Source organism: Danio rerio, chromosome 14, assembly GCF_052040795.2.
Source record: "Danio rerio strain M-AB ecotype USA chromosome 14, GRCz13ab, whole genome shotgun sequence".
NCBI classification, from domain to species: Eukaryota; Metazoa; Chordata; class Actinopteri; order Cypriniformes; family Danionidae; genus Danio; species Danio rerio.
Genome location: NC_141034.1, coordinates 57,952,501 through 57,969,141, shown reverse-complemented (window position 1 = coordinate 57,969,141; position 16,641 = coordinate 57,952,501). Strand labels below are relative to the sequence as shown.

At 36.2% G+C, this 16,641-nt stretch overlaps 2 long non-coding RNA genes across 6 annotated transcripts in view; one reads left to right on the top strand and one right to left on the bottom strand.

Moving 5' to 3' along the window:
* Nucleotides 1–363: 363 nt before the first annotated feature.
* The window catches only part of LOC141377622 (uncharacterized), a 143,962-nt gene continuing 127,684 nt past the window's right edge, over nucleotides 364–16,641 (top strand). For all 5 annotated transcript variants that reach the window (XR_015508001.1, XR_015508002.1, XR_015508005.1 and 2 more), the window contains exon 1: nucleotides 364–589. This is a non-coding gene — a long non-coding RNA (uncharacterized LOC141377622). The remainder of the gene's footprint in view (nucleotides 590–16,641) is intronic.
* LOC147840947 (uncharacterized) lies at nucleotides 11,147–16,266 on the bottom strand. The gene is made up of 3 exons (XR_015508059.1): nucleotides 14,184–16,266; nucleotides 12,587–14,136; nucleotides 11,147–12,451 (listed from the first exon to the last, which is right to left on the bottom strand). It is a non-coding gene; the product is annotated as an uncharacterized LOC147840947 (long non-coding RNA).

The window sequence follows — 16,641 nt, the reverse complement described above, 5'->3', positions numbered from 1 at the left end:
ATTTTACAGTCACCGGCCACTTTATTAGGTACACCTGTCCAACTGCTTGTTAACACCTTTCTAGGCCCGTGGTGTTGTAATAGTGTGGGTACCTACCTGAGTATTGTTGCTGACCATGACATATTGATATTCTTGTGCTAAAATTATCTTTAGGATAATCAGCTTTAGAGGGAATAAATAAATATGAGCATAAAGAAATTAATATTATTTGTTTGTATTTTGATTTGTGGTGATTTGTGATTGTTCACGTTCTCTTTGTGTGAACGGAAACCGTCTAATGTCTATATTTGGCGATGTAAGGGCGTGGTCAGAGGGTGGGGCGTAATTTTTTCTTCCCTGATCTGCCGCTCAGAGAAACAGCGCCTCTCTCTGGCCGTTTGAATGAAAGAATGAACACACAGCCCGGGAATGTGTTTACCTGCTGAACGCACACCTGCGTAATTAGACTGAAATGTTGCTAAGAAAGTATAATTCTGTTCTAATGTAATTTAAAGTAACCTTATATATCCGAGAATCCACCTTACTCTCCTGAATGTGCTCGAAGTTGTATTAAAAACCGGATGGAGATCCTGAAGCAGTGGATATACAGGTGTGTGCTGGTTTATTACGTTCAGCTGGGGTTTATTTCAGCATCTTTTACATTCACACACTAAACATCTTTGCTGTGTTGCTGTATTTCATCAAAGAGTAATGGAATTTTGACGCTGGATGTTTTTTTTTTGTGGGTTTTGATGCGATATGAATCTGTTGAATCAGTTGCTTCGTCAAACGATTCTTTCGAATCTCTGGAAACGCCATCTGCTGAAGGCCAAACATGTTTATGTTTTTAACACCATTACAAACTACTTAGAAGAAATTTCAGTGATTTAGATGTAATCTGGATGTCAAATCAAACGTGATGTTTTGATTTCTGAACCAAAGATTCGAAATAAAAGATTCGGAAATGCTTCGAAGCTTCATGAAGTGTTGTAATCTCCCTTGTCTGGTTAAGTTTTGTTGGGTTTTGTCGTGTTATTTTTGTATGTTTGTATTTGAAAAAGTGATGTAATCTTTTTGAAAAGTGTTGAATATCGCGTTAACATGACTCCAATGGGGAAACATGAGTAACTGTGAAGAAAAAATCGTTAGAAATGTTGGTTTCATTTTAAAAAGAGTCGACTCTCCGACTGTGTGGTGTAGTAGTGAATTGGGTGAATGGAATCGACTTGATTTGATTTTTCTTTTTTTTTGTTTACCAAAATGACTCTTTCACTAATTCTAACTATCATCATCCATGAGGTAACTGCATTGTTTAATAGTTTTCTTTGTAAAAACAAAAACAAATAAACAACTTTAACTTGACTAGTTTAACTTGATAAGTGCCATTTTAATAAACCAACATGACTGTGAATTTGAGTTATTTATTAACATTAATTATAACTTTAACAACACAGAAGATGAATTCATTCTTTTACAAGTAGTTTAGGCTTTTAGTTAAATTCACTAATGTTATTACATTAGGCCATTTTAAAGTCCTAACAAACTATTCAGATTGCAAATATCAGTCAAAGTCATAATTATTATCTCTCCTATCATATTATTATTCTTTTAAAAATGATATCCCATGTGTGGGGAGACTTTTCAACACATTTCTAATCATAATAGTTTGATTAATGTCTAATTGTCTTCACCATGATGACAGCACATAATATTAGACAAGATATTCTTCAGGACACTAGCTTAAAGTGACATGTAAAGGCTTCACTAGGGTAATTAGGGTAAAGTTAGGGTAATTAGTAGGGCCAGACGGAATCTGCGGATGTTTTTTGCTATTTCTGCGGAGAATTTTGATAAAAATCTGCGGATTTCTGCGGAATTATTTTGGGAGTATCCAGCGGAGTATCAAAACTAAAACCTTAATATATGAAACAAAAAGTAATAAATTACTGAATAAAAACTGAATAAATTTAGATTTACTAATTTACTCAAGTAAATAAACAGAATTAATGATGGGCTAAAAATCTGCAGAAATCTGCGGAATTCTGCGGAAAATCTGCAAAAAATCTGCAGAATTCTCCGCGCGCAGATTCCATGTGGGCCTAGTAATTAGGCAAGTCATTGTATAACAGTGGTTTGTTCTGGAGACAACCCAACATTGCTGAGGGGGCCAATAACATTGAGCTTAAAATTAGGGCGGCTTGATTCAAAATGATATACAGTTAAAGTCAAAATGATTCGCCCTCCTGTGAATTTTTTAAACTTATTTATTTTAAAAATATTTCCCAAATGATGTTGAACAGATTCAGGAGTTTCTCACAGTATTTCCTCTAATATTTGTTCTTCTGGGGAAAGTTTTGTTTTATTTCGGCTAGAATAAAAGCCGATTTAAATATTTTGAAATCCATTTTAAGGTTAATATTATTAGCCTTATTAATATTATTAATAAAGGAACTAAGCTGAAAAGAATGAATGAATGAATATTGTGATATTCAAGATTTGTGAAGTCATACAGCTCAGCATAACTCAGAACAGCAGCCATAAGTCTCTCCTCCATCTTCAAAAGTCTCTGTTGTTGCCTTTACAACACAAACACTGCAGGCACCTCAATGGAAACCCCGCCTCTGCTTTCCTTTGATTGGAGAATGAAAAAGACGCGAGTGATGTAGCGCGCTTTTTCCTTTCAGGGTTGACTTTTTTCAATTGAGCGCAACGGCAAAAAGGCAAGGCGCTGCAGGCGGTTAAACTGCGACATGCGCAGGGCGCTTAAGCAGCTCGCAAAACACTCGCGGCTATTAGTAAACCATTTAAAAGAGGCGCCTCAATGCGCAAAGCGCATTCGGTGTGATCATCACTTAAGCAATATATTTTTTGATTGCCTGCAGAAGAAACCACTGCTTTATAATAACTTGCCTAATTACCCTTGTTAAGCCTTTAAATGGAATACTAACGTCACTTTAAGCTGAACACTAGTGTCTTGAAGAATATCTAGTCTAATATTATGTGCTGTCATCATGGTGAAGAGAAAAGACTAGATGAGTTATTAAAACTGTTATGATTAGAGATGAATTTGGTAGGCTAAATTGTCCGTAGTGTATGAGTGTGTGTGTGTGTGGATGTTTCTCAGAGATGGGTTGCGGCTGGAAGGGCATCCGCTGCGTAAAATCTTGCTGTATAAGTTGGCGGTTCATTCCGCTGTGGCGACCCCGGATTAATAAAGGGACTAAGCCGACAAGAAAATGAATGAATGAATGATTAGAGATGTGCTGAAAAAAGTCTTGATGACGTATCTTTGTTTAGATATTTGGATTGAAAACGAGACAAAACTTCTTTGTTTATTATTATTATTATTATTATTATTTTTATTATTATTATTATTATTATTATTATTACCAGCTCAGGGGTCAGCTTTTTTTGAATAAAGGGTTGGAAATGAATGCTCTTTTTTTTATCTGATTCTCAGTTAATCAATAAAATAATCGACAGATTAATCGATTAATAAATTAATCGCTAGTTGCAGCCCTATATTTGACCATTAAAGCACATTAAGATGACTTTAGATGTGTGTGCTCTGCTCGTCTCTGAGACTGAGCACACACACAACAGCGTGCGACCTCTCTCGCGCTTTTAAAAACATGAATGATTCGAATGTTCATCAGTGAATGATGCGCATCCCCTTCTGCAAGCGTTACAGTACAGCACATGCGTTCAGTCATGCTCACGTGAAGCTGAGCTCTGCAGAGCAACAGATGTGTGCAACTGGAAAGGGGGCAGGATATGATGCAATAATCGTTCATCTCCATTAATGTTTTTTCATAATCGTTAAAGTCAAAATCGAAATAGAATTTTCAACTAATTGCACAGCACTACTTCAAATGGCTTTAAAACAATTAAAAACTGCTTTTATTCTAGCCCAAATTAACCAAATAAGACTTTCTCTAGAAGAACAAACATTATCAGACATACTGTGAGTTATTCCTGAATCTGTTCAACATCATCAGGGAAATAATTGAAATAATACACATTTTCTCAGGAGGCTGAATAATTTTGACTTCAGCTGTATGTGTAGTGCAGGCCTAGTTAAACTGGTGTGTTGTGTCCGTCAGTGCTGCAGTGTGTGAGTGTGTGTTGATCTTCTGTTCTCATCTGACACACACAACAGCTCATCATCTGCTCTCGCGCTGCATATTTAACCCTGTGTTCTCGCCTCTGTAGAGATGCCCTAATTGCAAAAGAGGTGAGGCCTGTGTCACCCCACCACACCAGCGGCGCCGCTTTCATAACACTTGCACACACAGTCAGGATAATTAACCTCTCTTGATTAGGGCAATTATCTCCACACTTTACTGATGATCCCAGCGCTGAGCCCAGTACGCTCCCTTTAACCATCATTCCTCACTGCTCCCATAATGCACCGGCAGAAACGCAGAGCGAGTTGAAGACGGAATTAAATCAAAATGTACTCTTCTTATTTTTATATGTTTAAAGTGGAGCTTATTATGAGCAATTTACCTGTGCTCTTCATTATTTTGAAGATATTAATTTTCCCTCATAATCTTTAATCAAATATAATAACTTTCCCTCGAAATGACTCACTTTTGGTCACATGGAGTGCCATAGGGCGGAGCCATCAGTCATATAGGATGGGGCTATCAATAATTTAGGGCGGAGATATCAGGCTTTAGGGTGGAGATATCAGGTCTTTGGGGCGGAGCTCTATCAGTTATACAGGATTGGGCTATCCTTAATTTAGGATTGAGATTTCAGGCCTTTAGTGTGGAGATATCAGTCATATGAAGCTGAGCTATTAATAATTAAGGGCGGAGATATCTGCCCTTTAGGGTGGAGATATTTGGCCTTTAGGGTGGAGATATTTGGCCTTTAGGGTGGAGATATTAGTCATATGGGGCGGAGCTATCAATAACTTAGGGCGGAGATATGTAGCCTTTAGGGCGAAGACATCAGTCATATGGGGCGGAGCTATCAAATATTTAGGGCAGAGATATCAGTCATATAGGGTGGAGCTATCAGGACTTTAGGGTGGAGATATCAGTCTTTTAGGGTGGCAATATCAGTAATTTAGGGCAGAGATATCAGGCCTTTAGGGCAGAGATATCAGGTCTTTTGGGAGGAGCTATCAGTCTTTTAGGGCGGAGCTATCAGTCATTTAGGGCAGAGCTATCAGTCCTTTAGGGCGGAACTACTAGTCCTTTAGGGCGGGGTTATCTGTCTTTTAGGGCAGGGCTATGCTATCAGTCATTTAGTGCAGGGCTGTTGGATATTTAGGGTGAGGCTATCAGTCATTTTGGGAGGGTAAGCAGCCATTTAGGGCAGAGCTGTATGCCATTTTGGGTGGGGCCATCACATCTTTAGGGGCAGAACTATCAGTAATTTAGGGTGGGGCTACAAAAAGTCTTCCATTTGGTATGGTTAAAAATGCTTTTTGAGTCGCTGCATCTGAATCATGAAAAGAGTTCTTAATATTGCATTATTTACGTTTTTAATCTTGACGAACCAAAGAAAAAGTGACACCTTGATTTATTTTAATTACTTATTAAAATGTTTGCATTAACATTATTTAACTCGTTTTGACATTTCAATTATGCAAACTTTTTTGTCTTTTTATTTGCCAAACATTTGTTTACAAAAAAAAATAAATAAATCTGTCTTTATTTATGGTAAACCAGGGAACATCTATTTTAAAACTTTTGCTGTGTTATTTATCCTTTACATTCATGAAAAACCAGACAAACCAAAGAAAAAGCCATATGTTGACATTTTATTCATGAAACATGTGTCTATTGTTTTCCCTCTATTTATAAGGCAATCATTTGTCTACAAACATATGGTGAAACCGTGACAGCGGGATTAAGTTGTTGGATATTTTACAGTAATTTTTTTAATTGCTATACATTTCTTTATTTTCACAAAAAAGGACAAACAAAAGAAAAGTGACATCTTAATTAATTTTAACTTGCATTATTTAATCGATATTTTGACATTTCATTCAAACATTTTAATACTCGTGCATCCATTTATTTGTCAACCGTTTGTCTACTAAAATATGGTGAACCAGTGACAATGTGAATAAATTGTTTGATCACAGCAGTTTTTATAGCAATGCTTTCCTTGAAAAAAAAAACAGACAAAACAAAGAAAAAGTGACGCCTTTTACTTGATTTATTAATAATAACTTGCATTATTTCCCCCATATTTTGACATTTTATTCATGCAAATATTTGTGCACCAATATATATTGCTAATATTTATGGTGAACCAGTGACAATTTGATCAAATTGTTGGATTTTTTGCAGTCATTTTTATTGCAATGCTTTTCTTTACATTCATGAATAAATCTGAATAGATCTGTTTATGCAAACATTTGTGCACCAATATTAATTCATTATAACTAAAGAAATAGTGATGCTTTTACTTCATCTATTTTAATAACTTGCAATATTCAACTGATTTTTCGACATTGTAATCATGCATAAATTGATAATATTTATGGTGAACCAGTGAGCATATGATTAAATCCCTGGATCTGTTGGAGTGGTTTTTATTGTAATGCTTTCCTTTACAGTCACTATAAAATCCCCCAGACAAACCAAAGAAAAATGTGACGCCTTTATTTATTTTAATAACTAATTGCATTATTTGCATTACGCCTATTGCATTACACCTATATTTTGGCAAATATTTGTATATTTTTCTTATTTACTAATCATTTATTATTTACAAAAATATAGTGAACAATGTGATTAAATCATTCTGTTGCAGTCTTTTGAATTGCAATGCTTTCCTTTACATTCACAGAAAAAACCCACACAAACCAAAGAAAGTGATGCCTGTACCTGATTTATTTTAATAACTATTTGCATTATTTAACCTATAAATTGACATTTTATTTAAGCAAACATTTGTTTAATTTTTTCATCTTTATTTGTTTCCAAAAATATGAATGCGATTAAATTGTTGGATGTTTTACAGTATTTTTTTATTGCAATGCTTTCCTTTTTATATTTAAGAAAAAAAACCTACAAGCCAGAGCAAAAGTGATGCTTTATTTTGATAACTTGGATTATTTAACACGTATTTTGACATTTTATTCATGTAAACATTTATGCACACACATCTATTCATTGTATTTATGGAGAACCAGTGTTGATATGATTAAATCATTAGATCTTTTGCAGTTAATTTTATTGCAATGCTTTCCTTTTCATTCACAAAAAAACTAAAAAACTAAAAACATACAAACCAAAGAAAGTGACACCTTTACTTAATTTATTTTAATAATTTTGATTATTTAACCCATTTTTGGACATTTATTCATGCAAAATTTTTGTACATTATTATCTACGTCTTATATTTATGGTGAACCAGTGACGATGTGATTAAATCGTTGGATGTTTTGCAGTAGTTTTTATTGCAATGCTTTCCTTTACATTCACGGAAAAATACACAAACAAACCAAAGAAATAATTTAGGCATTGCTTTTTGTTTTTAATATCTTGAATTATTTAAGCCAGTTTTTGACGGTTTTGTTCATGCAAACATTTTTTATAAATTTTTATTCGCCAAAAATTTGTCTACAAAAATATTTATTCATTATATTTATGGTGAACTAGTGACAATCAGATTGAATAGTTGGATCTTTTCCAGTAGTTTTATTGCAATGCTTTCCTTTACATTCAGAAAAAAAGACAAACTAAAGAAAAAGTGACTCCTTTACTTTATTTAATTTTAATAATTTGGATTATTTCATCCTTATTTTGACATTTTATTCATGCAAATATTTGTGCATTAATATTTACAACTTATATTTATGGTGAACCAGTGACAATATGATTAAATAGTTGGATCTGTTGCAGTCTTTTTTATTGCGATGCTTTCCTTTACGTTCACAGAAAAAACCCACACTAACCGAAGAAAGTGATGCCTTTACCTGATTTATTTTAAAAACTATTTGCATTATTTAACCTATAAATTGAAATTTTATTTAAGCAAACATTTATTTAATTTTTTCATCTTTATTTGTTTCCAAAAATATGAATGTGATTAAATTGTTGGATGTTTTACAGTATTTTTTTATTGCAATGCTTTCCTTTTTATATTTAAGAAAAAACCCAGACAAGCCAGAGCAAAAGTGATGCTTTATTTTGATAACTTGGATTATTTAACACGTATTTTGACATTTTATTCATGTAAACATTTATGCACACACATCTATTCATTGTATTTATGGAGAACCAGTTTGATATGATTAAATCATTATCTTTTGTAGGTAATTTTATTGCAATGCTTTCCTTTACATCCATTAAAAAAATAATAATAAAAAACTAAAAAAAACTAAAGAAAAAGTGACACCATTACTTGATTTAATAATTTGGATTATTTAACCCATTTTTGACATTTTATTCATGCAAATATTTGTGCACACACATCTACTTATAATATTTATGGTAAACTATTAATGATGTGATTAAATCGTTGGATCTTTTACAGTAGTTTTTATTGCAAAGCTTTCATTTTACATTCATGGAAAAATACCCAAACAAAAATATTTATTCATTATATTTATGCTGAACTAGTGACAATAAGATTAAATAGTTGGATCTTTTCCTGTAGTTTTCATTGCAATGCTTTCCTTTACATTCAGAAAAAAAGAAAAACCAAAGAAAGGGATGCCCTATAAATTGATATTTTATTTAAGCAAACATTTAAGTTTTTTATCTTTATTTGGCAATCATTAATCTCCAAAATCATGACAATGTGATTAAACTGATGGATGTTTTACCGTATTTTTTATTGCAATGCTTTACATTCAGGGAAAAATTACAGATAAACCAAAGAAAAAGTGATGCTTTTTTTCATGCAAACATTCGTACATTGTTATCTACTTTTTATATTTATGGTAAAACAGTGACATTATGATGAAATCATTGGATCAGTTGCAGTAGTTTTTATTGCAGCGCTTTCCTTTACATTCACGATAACCCCCCCTGACAAACCAAAGAAAAAGTGACGCCTTTACTAAAGCGGAGGTGAAACATTTCCCAATTAGTGCGCGAGTGTTTCCTGCACAGAGGGAAAATGAAGTGCATGACTTGATCAAACAATAAGTGGAGAAGAGCGAATAAAGAAAAGAGCAGAGGTAAAGAAAACAAGTGTAAATGAGTGCCGACAGACTGCTGTAAACGGGAGGAGACAAAAGCGCGCCGCATTAATATTCATGGGCCAGAAGAGGCAGATGCGTCTGACATCTGTGTGATGTCAGCGTGTTGTCAACACATTGTTAGCGCCGCAAATGTGCAAACAGATTAACAGCCCGCCGAGCCACGCTGCAATGCATTCATGGAGTGCGAAAACCAGAAACGAGAGCGGAGAAAAAGCCACGTCTCCTCCAGGCTTTTTGCAGGATTTGCCAGCCAAGGTGGCATCTCACACTGCCCGACTGCTGCGGCTGTCCTGGAGCGCTGCAAACAACGACGAACTTTAGTTTAGAGCACACAAACACACACACACACACACACACACACAGGCCCTCACTATATCTGTTTTTTGTTGCAGGATATATTACAACTAAAAATATTGCAATAAACTATATTATTGTCAATTTAAGAGCATTTTATGCCACTCATTATATAATGACAGACAATATAATATTATCGCAATGCAAGTCCACTCATCCAAAAAACAAATATTTTATTCTTAAGAATTTTTAATGTAATTATAGTCATTTTAACGGTTTAATAATCAGGCATTGGAGTCAGAATCTGAAAATGCATATCCTAAATAATTAATTTTGATAAATGTTAACAAATAAGTGGAAGGTGAGGAGTAACAGAGGCTGTGATATCTGCTAGCAGATCAATTTTCAGTCAGACACTCGCATGATAATATACTATAGTAATTTATAGTAGACACTACAGCGTTTTTACCTATACTGACACTGACACCTCCAGTAGAGATGAGCTAAAATGTTGCTAGAATTGGTTATGTATGCGTGATACACTCACCGGCCACTTTATTAGGTACACCTGTCTGACTGTTGGTTAACGCACATTTGTAATCAGCCAATCACATGGCAGCAGCTCACTGCATTTCGGCACGTAGACATGATCAAGAGGATCTGCTGCAGTTCAGAGTGAGCATCAGAATGGGGAAGAAAGGGGATTTAAGAGACTTTGAATGTGACATGGTTGTTGCTGCCAGACGGGCTGCTCTGAGTATTTCAGAAACTGCTGATCTACTGGGATTTTCACGCACAACCGTCTCTAGGGTTTACAGAGAATGAGGAAATATCCAGTGAGCGGCAGTTCTGTGGGCGCAAATGCCTTGTTGATGAGGCCAGAGGTCAGAGGAGAATGGCCAGACTGGTTCCAGCTGATAGAAAGGCAACAGTAACTCAAATAAGCACTCGCTACAACCGAGCTCTGCAGAAGAGCATCTCTGAACACACAACACGTCCAACCTTGAGGCGGATGGGCTACAGCAGCAGAAGAGCACACCGGGTGCCGCTCCTGTCAGCTAAGAACAGGAAACTGAGGCTACAATTCACACAGACTCACCAAAACTGGACAATAGAAGATTGGAGAAACGTTGCTGCTCTGAGTCTCCATTTCTGCTGACACATTCGGATGCTCGGCTCACAATTTGGCCTCAACAACATGAAAGCATGGATCATCCTGCCTTGTATCAGCGGTTCAGGCTGGTGGTGGTGGTGTAATGGTGTGGGGGAGATTTTCTTTGGGTCCATTAGTACCAATTGAGCATCAACGCCACAGCCTACCTGAGTATTGCTGCTGACCATGTCCATCCCTTTATGAGCACAGTGTCTCCATCTTCTGATGGCTACTTCCAGCAGGATAACGCAGCATGTCATAAAGCTCAATCATCTCAGACTGGTTTCTTGAACATGACGATGCGTTCACTGTACTCAAATGGCCTCCACAGCCACCAGAGCTCAATCCAATAGAGCAGCTTTGGGATGTGGTGGAACGGGAGATTGGCATCATGGATGTGCAGCCGACAAATCTGCAGCAACTGTGTGATGCTATCATGACAATATGGAGCAAAATCTCTGAGGAATATTTCCAGTAGCTTGTTGAATCTACAACACCAAGGATTAAGGCAGATCTGAAGACTAAAGGGGTCCAACCTAGTCTGAGTGTATATGACAGAGAAAAAAAAGGGCAATATTCAGATTGTGTACAATATCGTGCAGCCCTATCACAACATATTTAGCAGAAAGAATATAGCAGGTCATGCATAAGCTAAATATTGCTATGTAATCTTTTTTTGGCAGCTCTAATAACTATCAAAAGCCAAAATATGAGGCATTCTTGACCCCGGTGTGTTCAGAAAGAAAGGACATGATGATGATGATGATGAAGAACACAATGAAGGGGTTTCTGTTGCATCTGTTGACGCAATGTGTTTTTGCTGGAAACACTGAGGTTGGGTCTGCGGTATTACTGAGGTGTGTCTCTCGGCGTGGGGAACAGACAATGCACTGTGTGTTTGCGTGTGTGTGTTTGTGTGAGTCGAGCCTGAATACACTCCGAGGAGCTCGTGTGGGTTTTGGTGAACACCAGCCAGACAAACCTCTCTTCATTCAACCCACGCTGAAAAAACAAGCACATTCCAGCCACTCCTCGCTCTTGGCAGATCTGCCTTTGTCTATTTTGGAGACCCGAAACATATTTCCGAAACCATAAACTCATTTTTCAGTCCTCTGAACTTCTGGCTTGAGGACGCGGGGTCTCGACCCGGAGCTCTCCGCTGTTTCTGATTAGCTGCACCGTGAGAATTGCTCTTTAAATAAAGTAGCTGTAATGCGTCCTCTGGGCTTCAGGAAAAACACTGATCAGATCTGAGCATTGGGGCTTTGAGAATCAATGATTTCCGCTGATTTACAGACTCAAGATGGAGTGTGGGATTGAGCCGAGATGACAGGTACATGTCGGTAATTGGCTCAATGATTCAAATGATCTGTTCAGAATGAGTCTTTAATAAATGACTCAGTTATTCAAATGATTGACTAAGTGAGTCTTCAGTCAACAACTCACTGAATCAAATGATCTGTTCAGAATGAGTCTTTAGTAAACTACTTTTTATTCAACTGAGCAAGTCAGAGTAAATGACTACCTTTCAGATCAGTAAATGACTCACTTATTCAAGTGATTCACTCAGATTGAGTCAACTCATTGATTCAAACAATCAATTCTGAGAGTCTCTAGTTAACAACTCACTGATTCAAATGATCTGTTCAGAGCGAGTGTCTAGTTAACAGCTCAGAGTGAATCTACAGTTAACTGATTCAAAAGATTCATTCAGAGTGAGTCTGGATAAATTCAAATGAGTTCAAATGATTCTTTCTGAGAGTCTCTTGTAAACAACTCACTGATTCCAATGATTCGTTTAAAGCGAGTCTATAGTTAACAGCTCATCAGAGTGAATCTACAGTTAACTGATTCAAAAGATTCATTCAGAGTGAGTCTAAATGAATTCATATGGGTTCAAATGATCCATTCTTAGAGTCTCTAGTTACCAACTCCCTGATTCAAATTGTCCATTTAGAAAGAGTCTTCAGTAAACAATCCACTGATTCAACTGAACGTTTCAGAGTGAGTCTCCCCTTAAGAACTCACTGATTCAAAAGATTTGTTCAAAGTTAATTTCCAGTTAACATCTCAGATTCAATAAATCCATTCTGAGAGTCTCTAGTTAACTCACCAATTGAAATGATCAGAGCAAGTCTCCAGTAAGCAACTCATCAGATTGAATCTACAGTTAACCATTTCAAATGATTCGTTCAAAGTAAGTGAATAAATTCAAATGAGTTCAAATGATTCTTTATGAGAGTCTCAAGTTAACAACTCGCTGATTCAAATGATCTGTTCAGAGCGAGTTTCTGGTTAACAACTCAGAGTGAATCTAGCGTCAACCACTTCAAATGATTCGTTCAAAGTGAGTCTGAACAAATTCAAATGAGTTCAAATGATTCTTTCTGAGAGTCTCTAACAACTCTCTGATTCAAATGATCCATTCTGAGAGTTTCTAGTTAACAACTAAATGATTCAAATGATCTGTTCAGAGCGAGTCTCTAGTTAACAACTCATTGATTCAAATGATCCATTCAGAGTGAGTCTCTAGTTAACAACTCATTGATTCAAATGATCCATTCAGAGTGAGTCTCTAGTTAACAACTCATTGATTCAAATGATCTGTTCAGAGTGAGTCTCTGGTTAACAGCTCAGTGTTTCTGATTACCTGCCCAGGTAGAATTGCTCTCTTTAATGCGTCCTCTGGGCTTCAGGATAGCACTGATCAGATCTGAGCATTGGGGCTTTAGAATCAATGATTTCCGCTGATTTGGAGTCTCGTGATGGAGTGTGGGATGGAGCTGAGCCGACAGGTACACGCCACTAATTGAGTTGAAGTGCATTAAAAGTGTCCTCTCCGGCGTTTAGCGGTGACATGCGCTCTAGGTTAGTTAAATAAGAGCTCTGTCCTCTGGGTGTGGGGCAGTGCCGGGTCTGGAGTGGAAAGATCTGACCTCTGACCTCAAACGTGGGCTTCAACAATGAGTGTGTAAATGTGAGTTCAGCCGGCTGCGTGTAAAGCGTCCCTCGAGGCTCTTCTCAATATGTCAACACTGAGCACACCAGGATCTTCAAACAAACATGTACCAAACATAATAACAACATTAATGAGCCTCCCGCCCGCGCAGAGAATCAGCCACATCCTCATTTCCCCAGCCTCTGCGCTCTGATAATGTCTGTTAAAAACAAACCGGAGCTAGCTTTGCATGTGTTTGTGCTGAAAAGTGCATTTAAACTGTCTGTTCTTTATCTCAGTGTTTGTTTTATTTTAATTTTAGGACACTTTACTGCATTCTAAACCAAAAATATTGTGTTTTTCATCATTTTCTAAACATTGCTGAGTGAACAGTGATTTTGGAGAAGTCATCACCTGCTTAGACTTGAGATGCGTTGTTTGGTTCGTGAAGGAGCTGAATTTTGTTATATTCGTTTGTGAAGTGTTTTGACATCTGTTCACATATCAACAACAAATTGATTCAAATGATTCTTTCAGAATGAGTTCTCTTAACTCAAATGATTCATTTAGATCGAATTTTCAGTTAGCAACTCACTGATTCAAAAGTTCCTTTTAGAGTCAATCTCCAGTAATCAACTCACTGATTCAAAGGATTCATTTCACAGTGGGTCTCCAATAATCGACTCACTAATTCAAGGGATTCATTTAGAGTGAGTCTCCAGTAAGCAACTCACTGATTCAAATGAGCCGATCCGAGTGGTTCTACAGTAATCAACTTAATGATTCAAATGATTTATTCAGAGTGAGTGACTAGTAATTAACTATCCATTCATCTATCCATATTATCCATTCAACGTACTGATTCTATTGATCAATTTACAGTCTACTGATTCAAATGATACAGAGTGAGTCTCCAATAATTAGTTCACTGATTCAAATGATTCCTTCAGAATGAGTCTCCACTTAACTCACTGGTTCAAATGATTCATTTAGACTTGAATTTCCAGTTAGTAACCCACTGATTCAAAAGTTCCTTTTAGAGTGAGTCTCCAGTAATCAGCTTACTGATTCAAATGATTCATTTCAGAGTGAGTGACCAGTAATTAACTCACTTATTTAAATGATTAACTCATTTAACTTACTGATTTAATAGTGAGTCTATAATAAAAAATGCACTGATTCCAGTTATGCTGAATGATTCTTCAGTAATCAAATCACACTAAATGGATCATTTGAATCGGTAAGTCTGTAATCAGCTCACTGATTGAAATGATTCCTTCAGAATGAGTCTCTACTTACTCAAATGAACAGTTAAGAGTGAGTCTCCAGTAATCAACTCACCAATTCAAATGATTAAGCCATTCAACTTAATGATTCAATTGATTAATTTACAGTACGTTTACAATAAACAATGCACTGATTCAAATGATCCATTTAGAGTGAGTCTTCAGCAATCAGCTCACTGATTAAAATTATTCCCTTCAGAATAAGTCCCCACTTTACTCATTGGTTCAAATGATTCATTTAGAGTGAATCTGTTAACAGCTTGCTGATTCAAGTGATTCATTTAATGTGAATTTTCAGTAGTCAACTCACTGATTCAAATGATTTATTCAGAGTGAGTCTCCAGTTAACCACTCACTGGTTCAAATGAGTCTTCAGTAAACAACTCACCGAATCAAATGATCTATTCAGAGTGATTCTCCAGTAAACAACTCACTGGTTCAAATAATTCATTTAGAGTGAGTCACTAGTAATCGACTCACTGATTCAAATAATCCATTCAGATTGAGTCTCCAGTAATCAGCTCATTGATTCAGATGATCCATTCAGAGTGAGTCTCCAGGCAGTAAACAACTTACTGGTTTAAATGATCTATTTAGAGTGATTCTCCACTAAACAACACAGTGATTCAAATGATTCAAATATTCAGTATGCCATCTGGTGAAAATTGTATTCATATCAGTGCCATTTCCCCCCCAATATTGTTTAGCCTAGTATGATGGGCATCTCGTGTGTGTGTGTGTGTGTGTGTGTGTGTGTGTGTGTGTGTGTGTGTGTGTGTGTGTGTGTGTGTGAGTGAGACCCCCAGAGATGGAGACCTTTCCCTGGACTGCGGCTCCTCAAAGACAGCTCCAGAAGCGCTGCTGATTAGTAAATTGCTCTGCGGTCTCTCGTGGCCTTTTCTTGGAAGTTTTGAAATAACTTCTGAGTTGAATGTCAGATGTTCAAGGAAAATCTATAGCTCGCAGTGTTGAGAATAAACAAGGATGTTTCCCATGTTAAACCGCTGGCCTGAATGTCCAGGGAGTTATCATGCGTGTGGGACTTTGACCCGGAAGAGATGCAAAAACTTTTGTCAAAAATGCAGAGTTTCTAATGAGGGAGCAGAGCTTTAGACACTGCAGAAATGCTGTTCTTAATGAGAGCTTGTGTTGTGCTTTTAGTCCAAATATCTAAACTCTTAAATCAAGAAGCATTTATAGACAAGTGAACAATATAGTCTTGTTTTCAGAAATAATGAGTCAAAATTAGGGCTGGACAATATGGCAAATTTATATCACAATATATTTCTTAATTTCAGGTGATACGATATAATTCCGATATTGATATTAAAAAGCCAGGAAAAAACTGGCAAGACTGCACACAATGGATGTCTGTACCCACTAATGTCTGCAATCTTAATTTGCAAAGTCTAAAATAACATCCAGGCTCTAATAACTTAAAAAAAAAAAAAAAACAGTACAAAAAAATTAAATGTTCACTTTTTATTTGTATTTAGCCTGTACAATCAAGAAATAAACAGAAATAAACTATCAAATAAATAAAACTCTGAGACTCAGCTTATATATATATATATATATATATATATATATATATATATATATATATATATATATATATATATATATTATCATGAAATCACACAGAAATTCCTAACTTTTTCATTTAGTGGCTAATTCGTATGAATTCTTACGATCTAATTCGTACAATTTAGTACGATTTGCTCATCACCCAAGGACGGTTGGAGTTAGGGGTGGGGTTGTGAGCCACGCCTCCTTTTTAAAATCTTACATTTAGGGTTAGGGTTAGGGTTAG